The sequence below is a fragment of the Taudactylus pleione genome, unplaced genomic scaffold (assembly GCF_031769625.1).
Source record: "Taudactylus pleione unplaced genomic scaffold, aTauple2 ptg001956l, whole genome shotgun sequence".
In the NCBI taxonomy this organism is placed as follows: Eukaryota; Metazoa; Chordata; class Amphibia; order Anura; family Myobatrachidae; genus Taudactylus; species Taudactylus pleione.
The window spans coordinates 1,014,496-1,036,587 of record NW_028286352.1 but is presented as its reverse complement, the minus strand read 5'-3'; the positions used below and the strand labels follow the sequence as shown (position 1 = coordinate 1,036,587).

The 22,092-nt window shown below is 44.9% G+C and overlaps 1 protein-coding gene across 2 annotated transcripts in view; it reads right to left on the bottom strand.

Annotated features, from left to right (window-relative positions):
- FUT8 (fucosyltransferase 8) overlaps positions 1-21,712 on the bottom strand; it is a 233,275-nt gene extending 211,563 nt beyond the window's left edge. For both annotated transcript variants that reach the window (XM_088465340.1, XM_088465341.1), the window contains exon 1: positions 21,532-21,712. The gene's annotated coding sequence lies outside the window, so the exon portion shown is untranslated. The remainder of the gene's footprint in view (positions 1-21,531) is intronic.
- Between the last annotated feature and the right edge of the window lie 380 nt (positions 21,713-22,092).

The following is a 22,092-nucleotide window of genomic DNA, read 5'->3' as shown; positions in this document are numbered from 1 at the left end:
CCCAATATATAGTCAGGATCAGAGGCAAGAGACTCCTGGCATGAGTGAGCCGCCAGGTCCTGCACCACTCTGCTTGCGTCAAGCGTCTTTTTCGTCCGAAAATGCATCTTAGTCGTAACTGTGATGTTACTAAGACGCGCCAGGAGACTGCACTGATTCACTTTGATATACCTGCGTGTGACTGGGTCTGTAAAGTTAAGCACAATGGAACTTGGCGTTGAAAACAAAAATCTGCGACCGCTGTATCATAGCTCTTCATATACAGATTCAGACTCGGGGCCATATTCAATTTGGTGCGAAAAAGTCCGTTATCGGTGATAACTTAACGCCGATGACGTCATTTTCACTTATCCACATATTCAATTTCAAAGACTCTTTGCAGGTGCGAAAAGTCTTTGTAAAATCTGGGATAAAAGTTTTCCCCACTGCATAAGTGCAGAATTGGGGTTTTGGGGTGCAGAATTTTAAAAGGACCCTGCAGCCTTTGGAATGTCCCCTTAGAAGAATCTGTGTTAAAAAAAAGTTAAAAAAGTTAGATAGGACAACCCAAAGAAAAGTGGTTTCGTTATGGGGGCAAAAAAAATAAAAACTTGGGGGACAAACTTAAAAACTACCGAAATATACGCAGGGGGGGGGTCCCCAAGTATGCGGCAGGTGTTTTCTAGAATGCGGGTGGTTGTGGCAGGTGGATTTTTAAAAAAAAAAAATCACTTCAGGGACTTAAATATGTGCTTGCACCCATTTTCATGTACCCCAAATTTGATGGAACTGTTTTTTTTTCCCAAAAAAATAAAGCTAAATGCTATTCTTCACCACTTCTTCAAAGACGCATTAATGCACCTTCCGCAGCTGTTTAAAAACCCCAATTACCTTTAGCAGGCCAATTTGGGGGTACCCATCTCTTGGGGAGAAGAGGGGGGGGGTGACAGGCGGATTTCCCCAAAAGTGACAGGACTTTACGATACTTACCTTTCCGCCGGGTCCCGTTTTCGCCGGATCCTAATTGAATACGGGGATAAGCGGGCACGCGCCCGATATTTTATCCCCTGGAAAAACGGCGATGATTTCGAAAAGTCCGACCTCTAACTTTTCGCTTCTCATTGAATATGGCCCTCAGTCACAAACAGATATACAAGTATCGCATATAAATAAATCTGTGGAGCCTCCTGGTGCGTCTTAGTCACATCCCATTGCGACACAAAACACACACAAAAAAAAAAAAGACGCTCAGCGCTAGCAGAATCACACAGGATCTGGCGCGCAGAGAGGGGCTGTTTGATGTGTTCCCATTCCATATTGCTGCAATCACATCTATATGCCAGTACAATTCCGTTACAGCTTCTCCTGGGAGAAGGCCCTGTATGCCATCAAGATGCCATCGCATGAGGGTGTTGTCCGGGCAACTCGGGCAGGGGGTTGACTGTCAGGTGGCCGCCCCAGAGATGGCGTGTGACTTCATCTGATGGCACCACAGGCGGACCTGCGTGCACACATGGTGGTGATGATGGGGAGTACTTTGTGCATATTTAAGGAAGACTTTTACCAATGTATGATGCCTGTCCCACTAAGATTTAGGATAGTGTTCATTTTAGCAATCTGCACATGTCACAACCCGTGAGGTTTCTCTTTCCTGCCTGGGGTGCTGCTCCCTGCTCTGGTGCTTCTAGCAAACTCTGGTCTGCATCTCAGCAGTTTGGTGGCTCCCCTGAGTGTGCTAGAAGCACCAGAGCAGAGAGACACCCCAGGCAGTAACGGCACGGGTTGTGACAGGTGCAGGGTACTAGAATGAACACTAGTAGGTGAAAAATCCATTGGTGATGTGTCACGGTCTCTCTCTCATATATATATATATATATATATATATATATATATATATTTATTTATTTTTTCCTTCAATAGACGGCACTCCTGTACCGTAAAGACACAAAATGCGTCCGGTGCCCCCCTTTTACCTCCCTAAGCAGGGGGATAAATATTTATGCAACATAGATTCGGTGGCACTCAGGACAACTTAATAATGCACACAAACACCGCTAATAGAGTGAATCAACGTTTCAATGCTTAATGCATTTTCATCAGGATACAAGTGAATACAGAGAAACATCTTACCTATATAGCTCAGATCACCAGTGAACAGACGCTCGGATCCCGTCAGACGCGGGGGTCCAACGACGTCATAATGTGACAACCCACCAACAAAATAATTGTAAAATACAGAAGCCTGCAGAGTACAAAATTGAACATTCAAAAGAGTCACTACTGTTAGTTACAAAGTAACTAAATTAGCTAATACAGTATGTGTCTAAAATAGATACACACAATGTTACATTTATGTAAGGAACAAGAGCAATGAACAAGGAATGGGGAATGAAATATGGTTCGATTCCCGTCAGCGGCAGCCCGACATGAGCAGAGTTCGAAGCAGCAGAAGCCCGACAGCGCTGGAAATCCCGATCGTGGATAGGGGAGTATCTACTAACCTAACCCCCCTAACCCTCCTTAGGGGTGCCTAACCCTAACGTCTCCCCCAAGTGCCTAACCCTAATCCCCCCTCTAAGTGCCTAACCCTAACCACCCCCTTCCCCGCTGCCTAAACCTAAGTCCCCCGAGGGGGTGCCTAACCCTAAATCCCCCCGGGGGTGCCTAACCCTAACCCTCCCTTCCCCTAGCCTAACCCTAAACCTCCCGGGGGGGTGCCTAACCCTAAGTCCCCCCCGGGAGCCCTAAACCTAACCCTCCCCCCCCGCGACTGTCTGCTCGCGGCGCCCGGCATTGCTACGATCGGGATGTCGGGCGCCGGTCTCCCGGCGTCGGGGAAATGCGGGCGTCTACATCTAGACGCCCGGCATTCGGCATTTCACCCTTGCCGGGATATGACAGTCGGGAAGCCGGCTGCCGGTATTTAGGCAGTCGGCTTCCCGGTTGCATACCATGAACAATGGGCCTGATTCAGACCTGCTCGCTAGCAAGTGGCCGCTTGTTGCAGACGATGTTCGTTAATGTGCGCATGCGTGTAGTTCGCAGTGCATGTGCGCAAACTAATACGAGCGATCGGAATGTGCTCGCTCGCCCTGCAAAGACAGCCCAGTGGAATGAGTGACAGGAGAGGCAGTTTGTGGTTGGTAACAGGGGCAGGCCAGTAGTAACGGGGGAGTGGAGTTGCAGTCACAGGCGTGCCTGAGTGTTTCAACGCCGTTTCAGAGGTGTGCATAATTATCAGGCAGCGTCATAGTACACGTCACCTGGTTGAATTTTACACTGAACTGCTCGCAGAGATTGCGGTAGGGCACAATCAACCGCAAGCGCTGCTGTCAGATCCGATGGAACCCGATGTACCGATGGTTGTATATACTTCCTGGAGATGATGTACGCTAGTAGGCCGCTAAAGACAGGCTGGTGGGCGTCTGGAAACACAAAATGATTACTCGCCAAGACATAGTGGGAGTGCTTATGCCTTGCTGTGTGAGCGCCTGCCTTGACGTCACTTAGATGAATTTACATACGCTGGGAGCGAGCGGCCGCATCTAGCGAGCGGGTCTGAATCAGGCCCAATGTGTGAGATAAATAAGTGCAATTGTGAAATGATGGTGTTATGAGAGAACTCCACCATTATAAGTTAACCATTACTAATTACATATAATTGCAGGTACGACAGAAACCATTATTCAGACCTAACTACATAAAGAAAGTATATGGCTAGACAACTACGGAGTAATTCACCTCTAATGAAGCAGATGAGAAAACAACAGAGCGAGCACAGCTGAAAACTCACAAAGCTCTCTCTTGCATAGAGAAAACTATCCTATATAACACAAACCTAACTGAACCGGGGTACATGTGCTGACAGTCTCCATTAGAATTATAAGAAGCACTGTATACCGGACTGTTCATTTAACCCCTTAGCAGCCAGGGTTTCTAATTTGTAAGCTCCACCGCGATTCAATTTGAAGAAGGACCTATCTCCTCCTCTCAGCTGCGGCGATGCATGATCAATTATTCTATCATTTTACTGTGACCAGACTGTGCTTAGCTCCTAAAAAATGGCACAATAGGTAAGATGTTTCTCTGTATTCACTTGTATCCTGCAGAAAATGCAGTGAGAATTGAAACGTCGATTCACTCTATTAGCGTTGTTTGTGTGTATTATTAAGTCATCCTGAGTGCCACCGAATCTATGCTGCATAATAGCATAATAATATAAATATATATTTTATTATTATCCTTTATTTATATGGCACCACATAGCTTCCACAGCGCCTTACACAGTACATAAATGAGCATAAAAGAAAAAACAATAGTAGTACAAAACAATGCAGGACACGGACATGGTTTATAAACATAGCTGCATAACACAAGCAGCAGGGCGTCAGCAACCAAGTGTTAGGTGCCGATTGGGGAGTTAGGAGTACATGATACTATAGGTAAGGGATGAAAAGCACATGAGGGGTGAGGGCCCTGCTCATGAGAGCTTACATTCTAAAGGGGGGGTTCAGCACTCCAAATATATAGTAGTATAGTAGTATATATATATATATATATATAGTAGTATATATAGCTGCTTGCCCTTGAAATGTTATGTTATACAAGACAAGTGGAATCACCCCTTAGAGCATAGGTCTTCAACCTTGGCCCTCCAAGCTGCTGTGGAACTGCACATCCCAGCATGCCTTGTCACCGTTTTGATACAACAGCAAGCTAAAACTGTGGCAGGGCATCCTGGGAACTGTAGTTCCATAGCAGCTGGAGGACCAAGGTTGAAGACTCCTGTCTTAGAGTGAAATAATACACGGCACTGGAGATCGATCATCAAGTGAACATTTTTACTTCAACGTTTCAGGGCTCTTGTGCCCCGTCGCTAGGAAGACAGACAAAAAGATAAAACAATCAATCAGCTTACCTTATATCCCCCACCACAGACAAGATGGTGAACGCAGCAGCCGCGTCGGGTCCACGAGACCAGGGTGTGTGGGGCGTCCCGATGACTTTAACGGCTCTGTCCCCGGCAGTTGCAATGGCAACATTCCAACATCCGCACACAGATAAAACCTTTCGCATCAAACATGTGCTGTCATGTAACTCAACCTTAGTGATTTATATCATCATATGCCCCTGTGGGCTTTATTATGTTGGCATGACATCCCGAAAATTATAAGAGCGCATTGGCTCTACATAGGTCAGCGATCAAAGCTGCCTTGAACAATAAAAATATGGATCAACCAGTAGCATGTCACTTCAGAGAGAAACCACATCAATTGTCATCTCTAAAATATAAAATCATAGACCACGTTCCAGAAAACATACGAGGAGGTGATCGAGTGAAGTCCCTATTAAAGTTAGAAGCCTCAAGGATTTTTCGGTTAAGTACTGTTGCACCCCGAGGACTTAGCGAACAGTTTTACTTAAATCTGATATATAGGCGTTTCTATTGATTTTTGGAGGAGTGTGCCATAGTCATTTGCATGTCGTTATTTGAATTATTTGAATTATTATTTGTATAATATGGTTTGTCTGTCCTTTCCTATTGTAACAGTTTTTATACTAACATGTCTCACTATGCATTCTTCTACTTTGTGTCTATTTACAGCCGTGGTCGGGGAAGCGGTATAGGTTGCCATCGCAACCACCGGGGACAGAGGCGTTGACATCATCGGGATGCGCCACACCCCCTGGTCTCGTTGACTCGACGCGGCTGCTGGGACCTAGAGTAAGGGCACTTCTGCGCACGCCCGAAAAGGGAGCGTGACCAATGAAAAGGGGGCGTGTCTATGACACCTCCCCTTTTATGACTCTTGGGGGCGTGCCCGGCACTTATGGACATGCCAGGCAGCTCCCAAGCGCCGCGGTCACTGTGAATGGATGCCGGGCGCACAATTCACCGGCGGTGACTGCTGCTCTGCAGTTTTCCCCACCCGCTGGAGGACAGAAGCCGCAGGCTGTTTCAGCGGGTGCCGCGCTGTAGGGCAGGGTGCTTTCTGCCCTTCAGAAATAGGGCAGGGCACGGCGCCCCACTGAAACAGCCTAGCGGGAATGCTAATATAATATATATATTTATTTTCCTAATAGAGGAAGGTAATTTTGGTTTGTGAGCTAGTACTTCGTATTAGGGCTCTTTAAACTATCAGTGTTCCTTGAATGAAAACAATATTATGGACAGGCTTTCATTCATGTGCATATAAAGCTATATATATATATATATATATATATATATATATATATATATGTATATATATATATATATATATATAAAAGTAGAAAAAAGGGGGGGGTAGCACTCACCAGTCTTCTTAAAAACATTTCTTAATTACATCTCAGTAAAAATTTTACAGCATATCAAAATCCGACGTTTCGGTCCTGTGCATGGGCCTTTGTCAAGGTCAATAATATAATGGAAATAAAACAATTTAAGCAGCCATAACTATGATATGGTTAAATTAAAACGTACAACAATAAAGGTGATTACGTTACTAAAAAAGGTAAAAAAGTTTGATTATTTATTCACAAACTGGGATATTACCTCAAAATTCTGTATTATATTAAAGTTTCTAAATACAAGCTCATTTGTAAAAGGAGATGGACCTAACATTTTGTTACAGGCTGTAATTTGAGGTAACTGAATCACCATATTTTTGGCAACAGGATCACATTAGGTTGCTCCAAGGCTGTAGCTTTAGTGGGTGCAAGGGGTGTCATTACTATGGGGCCTTGGGTGCCCATGGAACCAGCTTATATATTGTCTAGCAAGTTCCCAAAATTGGCTGCTATGAAATTGGTGATGGTCCGTTGCCGGGTCTGAAAAGGGGGACACGGCAGTGGTGATCTCTGTCTCTCCCTCTCAGGAAAGCTCCACAATAATACGATCCATCTCCCACACACCTGTCTCACACTCAGACACAGCTGAGCTAGTCAGAAAACCCAGCACTGTCGGAGAGTAGGCTTTTCCTTGTTTACAGCCTTTGGGAAGCTGAGGGCTGGGAATTGAGCACCAAAATTAGGACTGTGCCAGAAAGGGACAGTGTGACTAAATTAAGAAGATCTCCACTCAAAATGGAATGTCCTGCATTAGGAACGATCCCCCTCACAATGTGAACTGGAGGCACTGTGTGACAAAGTGTACTTGCAGCACTACAGTGTGGCATATTGTGAACGGAGGGTAATACAATGTGGCACTAGGAATAATGTGAACTAGGGCACTACTACAGGGCATAAAATGAACTATGGCAATACTTTGGGGCATAGAATGAACAATCACTGTGGAGAAAGGTGTCTCTATAGAAGCATTGGGGAGGGGCACTTAAAAAATGTTGCTTTGGGACCCACAAAGTTCTGGCTACACCCCTAAATAGATGTAATGAGTAAGTGCCACCCCAGGGTAGATGTAAAGAGGAAGTGCCACCCCAAACTAGATGTAAAGAGGAAGTGCCACCCCAAACTAGATGTAAAGAGGAAGTGCCACCCCTGAGTAGATGTAAAGAGGAAGTGCCACCCCAGGGTAGATGTAAAGAGGAAGTGCCACCCCAGGGTAGATGTAAAGAGGAAGTGCCACCCCAGGGTAGATGTAAAGAGGAAGTGCCACCCCAGGGTAGATGTAAAGAGGAAGTGCCACCCCAGGGTAGATGTAAAGAGGAAGTGCCACCCCAGGGTAGATGTAAAGAGGAAGTGCCACCCCAGGGTAGATGTAAAGAGGAAGTGCCACCCAAAACTAGATGTAAAGAGGAAGTGCCACCCCAGACTAGATGTAAAGAGGAAGTGCCACACCTGAGTAATGTAAAGAGGAAGTGCCACCCCAGAGTAGATGTAAAGAGGAAGTGCAATGAATCTTGTGTTGTGTAATATTTGAAATAATCCTGAACAAGAGTATTGAATATTATTCTCAATAAATTGTGTTTATTTTCCCACAAAGAGTTGTTGCACCATGGCTACCTGGCGACTCGCCCAGGCATTTATGACATTCTAGTAGAGGCGCACTGACCCCATTGAGTGTGAGGAAGGAGGCAGAGGAGACCTCAGTGTGTAAACAAATCCACAGACTCCCACTGGAATGTGTATAACCAAACAGAACATAAATAAGCAATATCCTCAGTGTCACTGTCCTGCACGCAACACAAAGAGAGAAATGCTGAGCTTTACTGTCCTTTTTATGTTCCGATTATTACAGGAAAACAATGTGGCACATTGTTCTGTTATTCACACGGTATCTAATACTATTGTATATAAGGCTGGGAGAGACACAAAGCACATTTAAAAAAAATATATATGTGAAGACAACACCCTGGATACACTTCAAATGCGGAAAAGAAAACACTTACTCCTCCAGCTAAACCAATTCACACACACAGGAATGGGTGACACGCTGACCCACACTATCTACTACTACTACACCTGTGAGTAATTGCCGTCAGTGGTACTGAGCAAACACAACTGTGCAAGGTCTATACAAAAGGAACAATGTCCTCCTGGATAACTCGCATCATAGCACCTACAGGCTAAACTGAATTGTCCCTCAATATCAGTTTAAATGTCTAATCATACAATAGACAGTAAAGCTGGGTACAACGCTATGCCAGAGGTTCCCAAACTCCACCATTACAGTCCACGTTTTAAAAGTATATTCATGCTTGAGCACAGGTGACTTAATTAGGACCTCAGTCAATCTGATTTAACCATCTGGACTGAAGCTTGGATATCCTTAAAACCAGGACTGTAATGGCGGAGTTTGGGAAGCTGGGCACTATGCGACCTATTACACAATATATCGTTCCGACGCAGATTGGAACCATATATTGCACGAAACGCATAGCGTGTATGCCCGGTCACGTGTGCCACGGGTCATTCATCATATGGGCCAATCTGCTGTGCAGCAGATGGGTCGATGCGATGAATGGCGCCAGGCTGGTAAATGCAGCAAGGAATGACACTGCACTCTGTCGTTCACTGCATAGTAGCCCCTTTAGAACACTATGAGAATGGAGCACATAATGGGTGCGATCCAACTATCAGCAGCGCAACACCACAGATCTCCCAGCGCACCACTAGGGGCTGGAAAGTGTAATCTAGGATGATTGTGGCCAGTACTTGCAAGGAAAATGGGTCAAACACTAGCAAATCCTGACCATCACAAGCAATCAAACTGCCCCCAAAGGATCATAAAAAATATATTATACTACAGAAGTCTTTATAAAAGTTAATTAAAACTAAAAAAAAAAAAAAAAAAAACATTTCTGACCTGTTAAATTAATTTCCTGCCTGAAATGCTTTACAGAAAGCTTGATGTGTCACGTATAGAGTCTTAAAACTTTACCTTAGAATTTGGGGGAAGGAGGTGATGATAGGCTGCGTAACCAGTAGCGTTTTTTTTACGTGCATTTCTTTAACACTGGTATAAAACGCATCTAAAGCGCTAAAGCAATGAAATTGTGTTGAAGATGTAGTCAAACTAACATGAATATGTTTTACAAATGACTTCAAATGCTTAAATACATGGAAATGGAACAACAGACGGTGTAATGGTTAGCATTACTGCCTCACAGCACTGAGGTCATGGGTTCGATTCCCACTACGGCCCTAACTGTGCGGAGTTTGTATATTCTCCCTGTGCTTGCGTGGGTTTCCTCCGGGTACTCTGGTTTCCTCCCACACTCCAAAAATATACTGGTAGGTTAATTGGCTCCCACCAAAAATTAACCCTAGTGTGTATGTGAGCATGTGGTAGGGAGTATAGATTGTAAGCTCCACTGGGGCAGGGACTGATGTGAATGGCCAAAATATTCTCTGTAAAGCACTGCAGAATATGTGTGCGCTATATAAATAACTGGTAATAAAATAAATAAAACAAGTAGCGTCACAACAAATGCTACTGCAACAGCAACCAAATAAGTAAGAATGACAATGTTGGTAACACTATAACTGGCCCATTTATGTGACGTTGATAACAAAAGTAAATTGCATTTAGATTATAGTTAATGTTCTGTCACTACATGACTGGATGATTTTCTGTATCGATGGAGATTTACAGAATACAGAAGTTTCTACAATTATATTCAGAACTGTACTTTGACTTTTCTCTAACAATAGATTACAAATTGTAAAAGTGTGGCCACCTAGGGCAGATAGAAAGGTTGTTTAATCATTGTCAAATAAGCGCACGCTGTTAGCATAATTAATAAAAAAAAAAGGGCTAAATACTATAGAATGGTGCGCCTTTCTGCTACAGTGTACAGTTGCTGACAAAACATACAGTATTCAAACTAGGGATGTGCAGGCTCGGATAGGTTCGAGTTTGCACGTTGAGTTCGGATTTTTCCCTCCAAAAAAACAGAACTCAGAAAGAGGCAAAACGTCATCTTGCATGGGCGAACATCATCATTCCTGGACTTAGAAAGAGGCAAAACGTCATCTTGCATGGGCGAACATCATCATTCCTGGACTTAGGAATGATGATGTTCGTCCATGCAAGATGACGTTTTGCCTCTTTCTGAGTTCCGTTTTTTTTGGAGGGAAAAATCCGAACTCAACGTGCAAACTCGAACCTATCCGAGCCTGCACATCCCTAATTCAAACATCCTTTTTTCGCAATGTGGCGCGAGATGCATGGTGTGACTTAGACGTTCCGCCAGAGGTAGCGATTCCCGGACTTTCTTACCCATTTCTTAATTTAGCGACTGTGTTGCATTGCAGCTGCCTCCTAAGAGGCTTATAAGGCAGGAAGGATTAGGAGTTGTAATAAAAATGGAGATTAAGAACAAACTAACGTGTCGGGATGCGTGGCGCAGCTCATCCGTATCGGTTTTTCGTTCCCGTCAATTTCCCCAGGTTAGCGTCCCAGTCGCGTACCGCTGATGCATGCAATGCTAGTGGGAGTGAACACAGTATTTGTGCATTGTAGTTTTGTCTCATTGGAGATGCAATTAAGTCGCAAATTGGTAGAAAACGTTGTGGCATGACGCATTTGGCGGCTTAGCCGCATTATCTGTGGCGCACCATGCAAGGCTGTTTGGGCAATTTGAGAATAGGTGTACGTGGACACATTTATAAATCAGCATTGTGCTATAAAGAGAGCATTCCTTACACGGCATGAAGTAGGCCGTACACATCCAGTGTGATTCACCGCCGGCCCCATGGCCGGCGGTTCAAATCCTGGCAACGTCAGCCGGACAGAGGAGGAAATCCCGATCGTCCTAAAGTTAAGTATAAACTAATCTAATTCTACCCCCTAACCCTAATCCTCCCGTAGGGGTGCCTAACCCTAACCTCCCCTCTGTGCCTAACCCTAATCCCCCCTCTAAGTGCCTAAACTTAACCCCCCCTTCCCCACCGCCTAAACCTAAGTCCCCAGGGGGTGTGCCTAACCTTAACCTCCCCCCGGGGGTGCCTAACCCTCCCCCCCCCCGCAGCTGTCCGCGCCCGGCATCTCTTTGATCAGGATGCCGGGCGCCGGTCTCCTGGCGTCCAGATTTAAATGCCTGTCATTTAACCCTCGCCAGGATTAAGTAACTGGGAAGCCGGCTGTCGGTATTGCGACGGCCGACTTCCTGAACGTATACCAGCCATACAACAAACAAGATTTCTTTTTAAGCACATAACTATTTTCACTCTGCAGGAAAACGAGAGTGTAGCAACATCTCAACCAGCTGTTATCAAGTCTTATGGAGGGTACACACAGTCATAATGCTCGACGGCCAGATAACGAACGTTATCTCATCGTCCTGCATGTGCTGGATCGAACATCCAGCACATGCAGCAACCCCCCAACTACTATAACGACCCACGATAAGTTGGCCTACATGCACGGGCGATGGTCGATATCGTTATCGACCATTCGTCCCCGCGCATCAACCATCGTTTGGTCATTTGAGGGGACCATAAACTTGACGATTTGAACGATGGCTATGGCCCTCATTCAGAGTCGTACGCTCTGAGCAGAGCGCACGCTCTGAATGAGGGCCGCCCTCCATGAAAATGGAGCGTCCTCCTGGACGCTCGTATAGCTGTGGGTCACCACCCACAGCCTATACGAGCGTGCATTTTGATGGCCGCGATGGTCGTGACCATCGAAACTGCGAGCCGGAGCCTGCGGTTGAGGTTTTCAATCGCAAGCTCCGGAGTGATTTTGGCTCTATCAGAGCCAAAATCACTCCCACTGACATCACTAGTGATGTCAGTGGGCCGGCTTCTGACGGGAGGCGTTCCCGTGGGAACGCCCCCGTCAGGGAGGCACGCCCCCGGCACGCCCACCAAAGGGGGCGTGCTGTCAATCACCATCGACAGCACGCCCCCTTTGATCAGACACAACGAGCGAAGGACTTTCCTTCGCTCATCGCGTCTGGCGCATGCGCACGACGGAGCTCCCTCCGTCGTGCGCATGCTCAGTGCATAACATCGACCCACTTGCGAGCGGACAGCCGCTCGCGAGTGGGTCTGAATCAGGCCCTATATGTTCGTTATCATTTATATTGTCAAGTTTATCTGACCGTGTGTATGCACCATAAAGCTGGGTTCATTCCATACAACGGTGCAACCCAGAGATGTGGCGGCCGATGTAACGATACATCATATGCGCCGTACACACTGCACGATCCGCCGTATTATGGCACGATGTATCGTTAAACTCTGCATGTAACTACACAGCGTTGTTCATTGCATTGTTCCATCTGAAGCGGAGCACAGCAGATGGGACAATGCGATGGGCGTCAGCTGGGCACGACGGATCGGGCGTGCATGCTATACGTGGTGTACGATATATCATTCCGATCTGCATCGGAACAATATATTTTATAATGTGTACCCAGCTGAACAGTTACACTTCGGCAGAGATGTCCATTTCTAAATGCACTGTGCCAAATCTTACAAAATAAAAAAAAACTTTCAACACACAAAGATTTGAGATTTACAGTCCCAATGTCCAGTGAGCGCCAAATCACTTGTTATTGAACAGCATAAAAATAATAGCATCGGGATAATGGTGTATCCATGCAGCCAAATGAACAGTGTAAACTGCAAAAGAGAGCAAGCAAGGACTCTTCTCACCTTTTGCATTCCTCATCCAAGCAACAGCCGCTACATCAAATGCTTCTCTCTTCCGGAACTGCCCAAGCATTGCCAAAACTGGCCCACAGAGGGTTCAATTAAATGGAAACCATACAGCATGCCTTAGAAACCAAATGGTGACGTCCCAGAGAAGGGAAGTCCACCCAAGTAATGTATTGGATATTATATCATTATTTCATAAATGAAAAAGAAAAATATAAAAAGGTGTTAACAGATTTGTTGAAAAACCATTAAAGAGTGTAGATATTCTCATTTCAAAAAGTTTAAAATATTAAAAGAACAAGAGGCTATAGTTTATGAAATATTCAACAAAGAGTTTTCACCAAATAGCAGGATGCTAACGGGGCGTGAAAGGACAATCACTGAACTAAAGGGCCCAATACATCTGCTATGGATTGCCGCGATCCCGCGATGCAGCAACCCGGCATCGCAGAAGTTCAAAATGTTGGATTTTCCCGATTTGACGATCTCGATCAAAAAATTATCGCGATTGTCTAATTGGGAACATTTAACATGTAAAATTTCAGCGATCATAAAACGGATCGCTGAACATCGATGGTGGGCGGTCGGCGTTTCCACCCGGAAGATCGGCATTTCCGATTGCATTGCTACATCGCGACAATCCGTCGCAGGTGTATGGGCACCTTTAGGCTACGCTGTTTGATTGGCCGAGGACGCGTGACCTGATCTCTCAGAATTAGCTGCACCTCGCCCCCATCAGGTCGATTCATTTAGTGGTGGTTTTGCAAGCTGTGGGGCAAACAACCTGGCTGAGAAAAACGAATTTGTAGCAGCAAAGATCAGCAACTTTTTACAATTCAGTGTTGCAAGGCTCTGATTAAATAAGGAAGAGCTGTAAAAAAAAAACAAAAAAAAAACGCTTTCACTTCTACATGTCATGATTTCTTCAAGGCTACAGCAGCTGAGTGCAGGAAGCGGCCCAGAGCAGTTAGCACTACAGAAAATACAGTAATGCATTTTTTAACATACTGTGGAGTATAAGCCATCACATAGAACCAGAGCTGTAACTAGACTTTTTGGTGGCCTGGACTAGGAAGAGCAGTGTGAATCCACTGGCTGCAGTGATGATACACAATAATGATGCAGTATAACTCCCCAGCTCTAGATGTAGGAGAGCGCTGGGGAAGCTGCACCTGCAGCAGGATTTGCCCATCAGAGCAGCCATAGCACAAGCCTGAAGCCTGCAGTGTAGATCACCGACTGAAGATTGTAGTGTATATGCAGCAGATATCAGCAGCGGGTTCGAGTCCCATGTAAAACAGCATTTTAAAATGTGTGCGCTAAATAAAGGATGATGTGCCCGAAGGTGCTTGGGGAGGTAGCCACATGGAGGGGAGAGTCAGCCACAGTGGAGATAGAGGCAGTAAGGCCATGCCAAGGATCAAAGAAGAGGAAGCTACAAGCGAGAATGATTATAAACATAAAATTGGCAGGCACGGCCGAACAGCGCCCCCTGCCCTGCCGTGGCACATGTCGCACCATCCTAGTTACGGCCCTGCATAGAACTACTATTAAATCACTTTCTAGATGTACAGTGCCAGGTTTTGAATGAAAAAAATAAATAAAAAAAAGAGGGGGTTGGCCAATAAAAGATGAGGCACAGTGGGCAAATCAGAACTTTTTATCCAATTGTGGGCAGGCAGGTGTCTATATCAGGTACTGTGAACTAGCTTCTAGGCAGGTATCGAATATGCATCAATATTAACTTACACATAGAAACGCGGACTCTCTCACAAGAAGCCTTTTGGTGCAACCGCAAACTTCTGAAAAGCAACCCGGCTAACTAAAAGGATTTATATTGGCTGTGAATGGTCACATTCTTCTAAAAATACATCAGCCCTTTCCATAATGCCTAAAGCAAAACAGAAACGCTCTAAATAATCTGTCTCTAGAAGTATAAATTGTAATGGTTAGATTGTAAGCTCTCACGAGCAGGGCCCTCTAACCTCTTGTGCTTCCCCTTACTTATACCTTCATCTACTCCTCACTTGGGCACTTAATACTTGGTTGCTTACGTCCTGTTGCTTATGTGAGCATTATGATCGCTATTGCAGCAATGTGTATAAACCTTGTTCTTGTCCTGCATTTTACTGTACTGTAAGGGGATGTAGTTATGTGACCGGCGGCCGCAAGTCACAATCCCGACAGCAGAATGCCGACTAGGGATTTATACCGACGCCTATCATTGTCCCGACGCCGGAATCCAGGACGACGCGTGCCCGAACGAGGTAAGTCCGGGGCGCCCGTCCTTTTAGCCGTGGGGGGGGTTAGGTTTCGGGCAGTTAGCCATTAGATTTTGGGGGAAGGTGGTGGTTAGGGTTAGGTATCCCTAGGGGTCAGGGTTAGGCATCCCTCCCACCGGGAGGGTTAGGTTTAGGGAGCAGTAAGGAGGGGTTAGGCACCCCCGGGGGGAGGTTAGGGTTAGGCACTACAGGGGAGGTTAGCATACTTACCTGACTCTTTCGGGATTTTCATCCTGTCGGGCAGCCGTTGTCGGGATTTGAACCGGCGGCTAAACAGTCACCGGTATTTCAATCCCATTCCCCTGTAAGTCACTGGCTTCTTGTTCACTTATTTGTGTACTTTGTAAGGCGCTGCGGAACATTTGTGGCGCCACATAAATAAAGGATAATAATAATAATGGACTATTCTTTATAGGCTGTTAGTTGTTGTTTGGCCGCTACAATTTAGACGTCAGACATACGAGTCTTTTGTGTTTTCGGGTACATACATAAAAATACAAAAGGATACTGGAATACAAAAGAATGATGTAGACAGAATGTAGGACTAATCTATAAATAGACTCGTGTCCTGTTCCTCAATCTGGATTGCGAAAATCTCACAATTTGTCCGATTTTCTTCCTTAGCTGTCAGTCAACCTGAACTATTGTGTTAACAGAGGGGTTTGCAGAACATTTTAGAGTGAGGATCTGCAGCCTCCCTCTGGCAACTAAAGGGCTGAGCAATGAAGCAATAAGAACACTTATGTGTGCAAAGACATCTGTGCTAACCTAGCAAGTCTGAAACCATGTAGCTATCTAAATGTTAAATCTTTTGTAAGTCACTTTGAAGAAATAAAAAACAAAACGGGACATACTATACTATATTGATGTATTGTACGATATATCATTCAGACACGGATAGTAACGATCTATCGTACACACATCTCATGTAGTGTGGACAGCGTGCGCGATATATCGTTACCTGATTTTACCAAATGCGGCAGCACTAGATTATTAACATTTACCTACATAGAGACAACATATTTTGTTGTGTTTTGGGAGCACAACAGTAATAAAACAAAACTGGGTAATAACAAATAGAGCTTTAAGGGTCCAGCTCGCAGGTTTACGATATATATATATTACTTGGTTTCAAAAAAGCGATCTTCAGTATCCATTTAAATACATCTGTAATGTGGACATCATTTAAGACTCAAATACCATTTACATTTAGTATTTAAACATAAGTCCCTACGGATACCTGTAAAAAGACATGTGTTTATTGTTCAACAGGGTTTTGGCTAAAGATGCCATTATTGAAATGCCGCTTTATAAGTGTCACACAATTACCATGGCAACCACAGTCACATAATATACGACAGAGAGCAAAAGCGCTTTAGTACAGCCATAGTTTCAAACCCTTCCTCGGTCACCAGTGACCACTGAGCGTCTCCATGACTGGCTAAAGAGTGAGACAATTTTTTTTTTAAGTGACGGCCATGTAAACCTCTCCGAGTAGCTATGCAGCTACATGGTAAAGAGGTATAAATCTAGTTGTTAAAGCAAAAGATAAAAAAAAATCTATGTAAAGGCTCATACACACTTAACGATATGCTCCATGAGCGATATCGTTAAGTGGTTCCCCTGCACTGCCAGGCTCAATGTCGTTAACGATATTCTTCTGTGATGGTACCCTCCCTCATACCCGTACTTGCAGAACCTGACGATATCGTCAGGTTGCCTTGCAAGTACAGGTGATGAAAGAGATTAACGATTCGCGGGAGCGCAAATCTTTAACGATGTCTTGCATACACATTGGACGATATTGAACGCGATGAACGATAACGATATAGTTATTGTTCATCAAGTCCAACTTATCGTCTAGTGTGTATGCAGCTTAAGATTCCACCTTGGGCAGTTCCACATGCAAAAAGTGACAAGACAAATCTCGGTTTACAATGTAATCAAGTTATTGATCGATTGACAAAAAAAACATTAAAACAATTTTGAAAAAGTGGCTAAAGGGATGTTGTGGATCAGTGCAAGGTAACAGGTGGCTCTACAAACCTACACTTGCAGCCCCCAGTTCCTTCCTATTTTATTGTCATATTTGTTAGAACTTGCAAGTGCTTAACAGATTTGCTGATATGTTATTACAAATAGGGGTCATTCATTTATTAAATGTTATTAATCTAATTTACTGCTGAGATTAAGGGCCGGATTCAATTATCCAGGGCTAATTGATCTGCAGGGGGTATACATTTATAGCCCGCGGCAGCTCGCATTCTGCAGGTAACACGGATGTCAGTTCGAACCTGAGAAGGCTCGAACAGAAATCTGCATTAAATGCCCTGATCATGGGTGCCGCGAAAGTGTTAATCCATAGCTCCGGGAATTTATCCCGGATTCCATGGGTTAACGCCTGTTAGCGGGTAATTTACTGCACAAGGAAAAGAGGCTGCAATTGAATAGCCCCAGGCGTTAAAACCCAAGGCTATCACACTTTTCCCGGCACGGTGAATTACCACATCTAACTGTATCCAGCCTTAAGAGTATTGCCTGGAGATATTGAAGGTTATAGTGCGGCCCATTGAGGCTCCCATACTTTACCAAGTTGACTGTCACTATTGTAAACAATAAAATGCTGTTACACTTTTGTAAAAAAAAAATTCTATGGATGAATTTATCAAATAAAATTAAAATAGAACTAAAATAAAGTGTAGAATGTCCCCTGTCGCTTATGCTGGCCATACACTCTGCAATTATCGGGACGATCCGCCCGATATCGGCGGATCGCCGCGATAATTGCAGCGTGTATGCGGGCGACCGAGGGTTAAATATTGCTTGGTCGGGCATGCTGGATTGTCCAGCATTACCGTCCGATGCGATATTTACCCGGGAAATTGTCGGCCGCATCGGGCAGTGTATGCCCAGCGCGGCCGACAGACAGACATTTCCTGTGTTCCTTCCTACGGAAGGAACAGGGAAATGTCTCCTCCCCCGGGGGCGGAGCGCGGATGTCGGGCTATACACTGTGAGATTTCTCTCACAGTGTATGCCGCGGACATCTGCGGCTGGCAGCCAGCCAGATAAAATGTCTGTCGGTCTGACAGACATTTTATCTGGCAGTGTATGCCCAGCATTACCCACATCATCAGATTTGAAAAAAGTATTGACACTTTATTACTATCCTTTATTTATATGGAGCCACAAAAGGTCCGCAGCGCCTTACAAGGTACATAGACAGAAACAGTATGAACAAAATAAAGGCACTGGGATTATGATGCCCAAAGACAGATGATTGACTTCAGCAGACCAGCCGAAGAAGTCAGGAGAATGAGGCCAGGTAAGTGCTGTATAAACACACACACAATTAATCTACTACTGTGGCCCGTATTTAATTGCCGGCGAAAAGTCCCGGACTTTTTGCAGTCATCGCCAGTTTAGGTTCTGGAAAAGTATTGCGCTCACCCCCGCGATTCGCCCTATTAAATTGTAAAGGACGTGATAACGAGTCCCGGTGAAACTTAGATCTGCGAAAAGTCCTGTCAGATTTGGGGAAATCAGTCTGACACCCCCCAAAAGATGCACTGATACCCCCGAATAGCCCTGCTGAAAGGTATTTGGGGTACTTAAATGGTCTCAATAAGTGCTATTTAGCGTATTGCATATGGAGTGAAGAATAGCATTTAGAAATATTTTTTCGTCAAAATAACTACTTCCAGCAAATTTGGGGTACCTGAATATGGGGGCTAGTATATTTAAAAGTTGCTAAAGTGAAGTTTTAAAAATCATGGAAAAACCACCTGCCGCAACACCTGCAATGAAAAAAACACCTGGGGCATACTTGGGGAACCCCCTGGAGTCTATTTCACTACTTTTTATGTTGGCCCCCCAACTTTACACGTTTTCGCTCCCAAAACAAGAGCACTTTTTGGGGGTGTTCGAATGTTTTTTTTTTTGTTTTTTTTTTTACTTTTTTGATGCAGTTTACCTTTGGGGTAACGGTCCTAACACTGCATGGGGGTTCCCGCAACTATGCACACCAAAACCGCACTTTTTTCCGCCTCCATTCAGTGGTGAATCTTTTCCGCCTATCTGAATGCATTGACTTTCCGCTTAGAATGCATTTACTTTCGCCGAGAATGACTTTTCGCCAGCAACTGAATACCAGCCTGAGTGTTTAGATAGAAAATTACTACAGGTCGGTTTAAATTTGCAAAACAGACCATACCCATTTAAACCTTAATAGATAAAGACTCCACCAAAAATGGGTAGTTACCCGTTAATGCCTTCTTTGACAGATTGGACAGATAAATCAAATGATGTAAACGTTTATCTGACTGAAAACCAACTGACTGCAGGCAGATAAAGTATGTCTCATGTGATAACAAACTTACAGCACAGCTTTATCTATTCTATAAAACAGACATGCAAAAAGAAAAAAAATAATTAAAATTCCTGTTCTGCCCTGAAGTGTATTTAATGAAAGTCTTAAAAAAAATTACACAGTGAGCTCCATACTGCAAGCAGGAAGTTAGCATTTTAGATGCAAAGTAAATATTGGATAATCCACATTATTAAAGTATTATTTATTAACATATGAAATGCCTACAAGCTACACAAATTAGTGTCAACTAATTGCAAAGGTGAAGCCTGGTCACAAATAGAAGAAGCACAAAGTGCTGCATATAAAAGCAATGTTAAATCTCTAAACACCCTTTAAATACAGAGTTTGCCATCTACCAAGGAGTGCTAGAACATAGAATGCTATTAGCCCCCATAGCAAAAATAAAAGCATTGCAAAATTTATGAACTGCTTGCCTCTGTCATTGCAGACCAGTTTGGAGAAAAGCAATATTTCTGGTGTATTTAGTAACCATTTAAACAAAAGCGCACACACACAAGTTGAAACAGATTGTAGATACTGATTGCAATCTTTAGCAAGTGAGATCCTTCCTCTTGTGGCTTAAAATAGCTGTAACCATACTATTACTTTAATTCAAATTTCTCTCCATTGCAGCCTTACAGAACAGGTTCACGCTTTACAGAAAGTACAGTACTGTACTATAGTGTTACACCTTGATCATTAGATTTAATTGAAAAAATAATTAAATAAAACATCTCAGTTTTAAAATAGCCATCAATATTAGGCACAGGTGAACTTGTACAGATCCACAAACACATGATGACTGGTGTACCAACCTGCAGCGGGGACCAATGGCAAAGAAGAACACAACATCTGATCATATAACAAAGGTGTCCTCATTCACCTAGCGTTTTTGCGCCATATGGCATGAGACACTTGGAACGCATTACCAGGGGTGGGTAATAAGCAGTCCTCCAGCTGTTGTAGAACTATCCACCCCAGCATGCCCTGCCACAGGTTTGCTCTTTGGCCATGCTGAAACTGTTGCAGGGCACGCTGGGATGTGTAGTTCAACAGCAGCTGGAGGCCCGCTTACTGCCCACAGGTAAACTTATTTGCATCCTATCCGCACACAAATTTGCCCACAGTGTCCCAGGCACACTTGCTTGGACATGCCGCATAGGAATTGGTATAACGATATGTGGCGCAAGGCATAGCAAGTTTGCGGGTATCAGAACTCTGTGTTTTACCTTTTTACCCAGATTAGCAACTGAGCCACAGACATGAAGTGCCAACGCCAGTAGTCAGGGTACCCATGTACTGAACTTTTGACGCCTCAGTGATGCGAATAAGGCACATATTCTAAGAAAAGGTTGCATGGTGCCCCAAAAGGGGCTATTTGGCAGGATTTGAGCAAAAATGTATGTGGACACATCTGCATGGCCAGATAGGATGCTGGGCAGCGTGAGCACATGGGTTGTCATGCCAGGATCAGAGAGATGAGGTCTCTGTGTGTGATCCTATAGCACAGGGGAGATGCTGGGCAGCACTGCAATACACACAGGCACAGATCACAGAGCAACATGTGTAACATATAATAATAAACACAATTATACAGCATGCACTGTGCAAATGGGGTCACTCACAGCTGGGCTGCACAGTGTGGCAGCAAATACAAAACACACGGCCACAGAGGTGCCCACAGCAGCCACTCACCGTCACCCGCTGCACAGGGGCAGGAGCCAGCCGGCTGCAACAATGACCGCTATTAGGTGCACATGCCCCATGCACACAGCATCAGCACACCCGCACGCAGCACATAGACCATCAGTGTCACACACCCAGGAGGAGGCAGCATCCCCCGGGCACACGTACCGGAGTCTGGCAGACAGTATTCCCGGCGAGGTGTCTGGCGCCCCTCGCAGTGTAAGCAGGAAGCCCCCCGCCCCGTGTCCAGCAGCAGCGGCAGCTCCGGGTGGAGAGCGGAGAGACACTGACACCGGGGAGAGGAGGAGGAGGGAGCGGGCGGGGAGCGGTGACAGCGCGCATGCGCGGAGTGCTGTGTGTGCAACCAACGGGGGCGATACGGAAGGGCGGGGGGGACAAAAGCAGCTGCCGCCTGGGCTGCGACACCCCCCCCCATAGCTAACGCCGCCGTCCTGCCTGTATCCTGTGCTGTGTGTGACCGGTTGTTGCTGCTACACATAGAGCTAGCGGAACACCGTGCCTACTGATGTCACATCCACAGTGATAATACATTATATATATATATATATATATATATACCCACACACTACAGGGTCACTACTACTACCACACCAGCCGTGTATTATACCTTACAGAGTCTCACTACATCTATTACACACCCCACAGTGCCCCTAACACTAACCTATACATCCACCACTATTATATGCCCCAACCAGTGTCACTACGTCT